Below are 5,244 nucleotides of genomic sequence, written 5' to 3'. Positions count from 1 at the left end.
AGTACTAACCCCTACTTGTTAATTCTCAATGTCTCTTGGTGACTGTGCCTCCTTTTGTGCTTTGACTTTTCTCACTGGTTATTTTTATGCTTTCTCCTGCCACTTCTCTAAGTGACTGTGCATGTACACATGCAATACACTGGTGTATTTATTAGACTTCTTCATGCCCACTTCCAGAGAGTAAAATTGTTTGGCTGGGCAGAAGCTGCTTTGCCAATTTAAAAATAAAATCCCTTAAACAACACAATAAACCCGAGTTTTGTTTTTTTTCAGTTTCAAAATAGAAGTTAATTTTATTTTTCCTTTGATACCTCAGGCTGAAAGAAGCGTTTTTAAGATCTTACTGTTTAAATCCATTTGGATTCTGTTCCCAGCTTTCTGCTACAGAATCAGATACAACTTAGCCATTTAATGTAATATTAGAAGCTTAAGGAAAATATTTTGACAGCATCAGTCCAACTGGGGTTTTTTGGGTCTTTTTTAAGCTGTAAGTACCACATTGGTAGTAAACATACCCTTGGAGGACAAAAATACCTCCTGTCCCTTCCTGCCCCACAGAGTTTCAAATAAAGACAAAGAATCACAGTGAGGGTGTGTCAGAGGTGTGCTGGCATTATTACACCATCTCATATTGGAACAAGACAACTGAGGGAGGAAATGATAAAAAGACACAAAAACACAAGTGTCAAAGAGAAGATGAGTAGGGAAAATTTGATGTTGGCTCCTTCCACAGAAGAGCTACTGACCATAGGTAGACCAATCCAGGTTTGTGCCAAAGCAGGAAGAACAAGACAGAAAGCTGCATTTTGTGCATTCACCTGAGCTGGGGAATCCCATCCAAAGAAGGCTGCAGATGCTGGAAGCTTACAGACTCCAGCAGGGATTGTGCAAGGTTTTGAACAAAACGTTTGGTGAGGATTGCAACAAACACAGAAACCACTATGTTTTCTGGAAGAATTTAATTTCAAATATGGCTGCAAGCAGGGAGCACTTAACATGAGAGTTTGATTCCTCTGCTTCACCTTGAACGCCAATTTTTGGCTGAAACATGATGCTAAGGTAGGTATCCAAATATCACACAATTTTCAACATTCTTTTTTCTTCTAAACACACAGTTTTCATCAGCACCTACTTTATAACATTTAATCTCCTGCAAATCACTTCTTGGTTGCATGTGACAATCTCCTTTTTAAGCCACCAAGTTGGTGCTCTTTTTCCCATTCTTCCCCATTCTTCCAAATATATTCATATCAAGGTGTAATTGTGAAGCTCGTTTTCCTGATTTTGTGTTCCAGCAACAGATTTTCATATGATCAGTAGTCTGTAAACTCTAATTTAAACTTTTCTCATTAGTAGGACAGTAATTTCTTTTTCACTACTGTATTTTCTGATTTCTAATAAAGCTTTTAGATAATTTTATGACAGTTCTTGCAGTGAAGTGAAGGCAATGAATATGGTCTCTCTCTGCTACATGGTTGCCTAGTTGCTTAAAGCCCATTAGGAACATCTTGTCTTGAACTCCTCTGGTAAATTTGGTTGAAATAGGTGGAATCTAGAAGTGATTACTGCAAAGGAAGCACATAGGTATGTCTTGCTCCTTCAGGAAAGCAACACCACGTTCCACATTAATTAACTGCAGTACAAAGCAAGTTTTATGTTCAAGGTTGGGTAATTGGCCAAAAAGTAAAATGGAAAGACTTCATGCCTCTTTCATAAAAATATCCAGAACTACATTCAGTGTGCTAGTCTGAAATTTTTCTAGGGAATTGTTTTTTTTATTTATTATTTTATAACTTTTTTCATTATTGAAGTATATAGACTTTTGTGTCAATGAGCAAACAGTTTCTGCATAACTTCATCTTTCTACAAACTCCCTGTTCTTGTCCCAATAAAACTGAAACACCAGAACTAATAAATAGAGTTTTATTTTCATGCCTCCAGCATTTTCAGAAGCTTTACATCTTGAGTTGGACTTATGCAAGGAGAAAACTTCCTGCGCTGCTAAAATCCATATCAAAGACAAATTTTCTATCCAGCAGCCTCTTGCTTTTACAGAAGGATGTTTATGATGAGAATACTTAAAACATCCCATTTGCTTTTTGTGTGTCCTTACACCCAAAAAAAGAATCCTTGCTCTTTTAATCACTTCCCCACCAAAACCTACACGGCAAACTCTTCCATTAATTTGCTCCAGTGCAAAGCAATAGGTAAAGAGGCAGTGACTTGATTTTCTGTGGGACTGGAGAAAATTTTTTGCCTTTTTTGGTGAAAAGTGTAGTGGGACAGATTATTAGAGACAGGACTTCCAAATATACACCTGATGGCACCACTTTGCATGCACAGCAAGAAAGCCACAGGCTGACCTAAAACAGCAGGGCTTTCTTCTACTCATATTATTTATCACAACCTTAAATTCTTGTTTTTCCAATCTTAATAGACATTTCCTACTTACATAAGCAGGTATAAAAATAGTAAGGATAAATGGAACATTTTCTCTAAAAAGAGAAAATCCTTCTCTTCCTTCTTACTTTCTAGGTCATCTCCCCATTATTGCCCATTAGGAATTAGAATTTATGCCATATGTACAACTATGCTGCAATGACACACATGAAAATCATTGGGAAAATACATGATTAATCACTGCCCAGCATGATTTTCAAAGTGGAAGGTGAGTCTCAAATGAACAACAGGAAAATATTTTAAGACATGTATTTTAGCACCCTTTGAACTGAGCCCCACGTGCTGAGGATTTCCACCTCGTGTCACCACAGAGGAAAGTTTCACCAGCTGTGACCATGGTGAAGTTTTCTTCCCTTGTGAATGAGTCCCCAATGAACTATCCTTGTACAAGGCCTGACAGAAATTCTGTTTGTGGTTGATAATCACCAATATCTCTACCCAAATCTTCCTCACTCGCTTTCCCTCCCCAATGCAAGTTCTGTACTCATACACAGGGAAAAGGCTCAGGTACTGTAAGAGAGATATTGAGTGACCCCACTATTTACTCAGGAAAATTTTTTAAATTTTCAAGTATACTTTTTTTTTTTATTCCCACTCTCCCACCACTGGCAAAAATAAGCCATTCAATGCAGGAATGATGATCAAGGAGGAGGAAGCTGGGCACACATGCAGACAGCACATCTGCACTCACAGCTGACAAAACCACTGCTAATAATCTAATGGAGAATGCAAACCAACAGCTCTGGAACACACCAGAGCATTAAGTGATTATCTGAAAAAACCTTTAAGGATTTAAAAACACTGAACTAGAAAGGACCATATTTGCATTTGCTTAGCAGTACATCAATAGGGATTTCTTCTTCCCTCCCTTTTCCCTGACTAATCCAGGCAAACCTAATTGGACTTAGATCGATTTAAAAAGCAGCTTTGACTTACTTGTCCACTGATCTTCTGGTTTAAAATGTTTTATCTGGAAAACATACAATAATACTTATTTCTTATCCTATTATTAAGAGCCTGATTTTGCTGGATTTCAACTGAAAAACATGACAAGTTTGAAAGCACTTTTGATTTAGGTCCCTGTTGGCTTTAGGTTATATTTGTTCTTTAGGTTCCTTAGGTTCTCCTATGAAGACTGATACTTTCAGATTCTAATCCATCCTATCAACACGGCAGTTTCCATTTTCTTTTTTCTCATTCTTTCCTCTTCATCAGTATATAACTTACTCACTGAATTACTTTAACAGGAATATGGCTAACTCTTACTTCCCTCCCAAAATTCCTGAAAACCATTTTGATGGAGAAGTTTACAAAGTGCATTCATAGATGAACAGTTTCAGCTCCTGCTCTACATTTTACATATTCAATTCTGGAATTTTCAAGTAAAGTTCTGCAATTAAAATTAAGTTTTCTTCAGGTTACCACCTGGATGCCTCTCACTAGAAAGAATTCCAGTAGCCCCGGAGAAGAAATAAGTTTTTCATATATATTCACTACCCCATTGTTTCTGGTTTTTAGTGCTTAATGCTTTCATTCTTGAATTTCATATCTCAGAACCTATCAACAGATTAAAAATATCATGCTGAACATCTCTCAACCTTACCCCTGAGATACAGGGTATTTGATTTTCCTCACTGTCTATAGAACTGAGAAGGCTACAGCACGTTGGTTAACTATACATGATGGGCAAAACTTGAGGTTCTCTCAGACTAAGGTTTATTGCTACAAATTGTCTGATTAGGACATGCATGCCAGCAGCTTGATAAATTAATCTTCTTTCCCTGGCCATTCCCAAAAAAATTCTCAACAGAACTGAAATTATTGGGTGTCAGTGTTGAGTAGTTAATTCAGAAAACGGACTCACAAGCCTCAAAACATTTGGAATATTTTCCATTTCAGTTATTTCCAAGGAGGGATGCAAAAAGTGTATCTTTGGTTTGCTTATCATTAAGTTTGTGTTTTGAAGTAAATGTAAGAAATTGAGATCAACACTGAATGCTTTTCAAAACTTTATAGGAAGGATTAATGTAAATTTTTTTTTCAATCTGCTGCCTTGAAAATGTGTGAAATGTGGATTTTTTTACTCTCTGAGAAATACACTGAACACAGAAGCATGGAATGGGAGCACTGTCTCTTACTGCCTTCTAATTTAGAAAGATACTGAGCCGAGGATGATCCTCCTTCAGAGATGGTGCTTTCACATTTCAGTTCAACAAACACCAATGCTATTCTTGCATAATTTTGGGGTTTTAATCTCTGACTCATTTCCCATGTGTAAAATGAAAAGAAATTTGTTAGCAAAACTTATTTTTCAACTTAGTTACTAATAATTTTGGCACAAGAAAATTTAATTTTGCCTTTAACAATCCATTTTGGGTTATTACACATGCTTTAAGAAATAAAACTTTAAATATTTGTTTAAACATACATCATCTTAATAATCTTCAGATTTAATCAGGATCCTAAAATATTCCTATACCTTAAAATATTTTCATATAGGGCTGTATTTACATAAACGTTGTGGGCTCCAAGTCCCTCTGATTCATTCAGTTTGGAATTTATCTATCCTTGCACTTAACTCTTGACACATTTGCAGCTGAATCGCTGGTGAGTGCCACACAACTGCAAAATGGGTTGTTCCAGTATGATGAGGTCATCTAGGGAGGCTTCCATTAGAACTGTCACACCTCTTTGGAGAGTTCCAGCTACTGGGTACCACCACAGGCTGCTTAACAACATGAGTCACTGGCAGAAAATGACACACAGCTTTAGAGGTTCCTTAAA

Source organism: Chamaea fasciata, unplaced genomic scaffold, assembly GCF_029207755.1.
Source record: "Chamaea fasciata isolate MVZ Bird 193981 ecotype frontalis unplaced genomic scaffold, bChaFas1.0.hap1 SCAF_6, whole genome shotgun sequence".
Classification (NCBI taxonomy): Eukaryota; Metazoa; Chordata; class Aves; order Passeriformes; family Sylviidae; genus Chamaea; species Chamaea fasciata.
Note: the sequence above shows the minus strand (reverse complement) of the source record.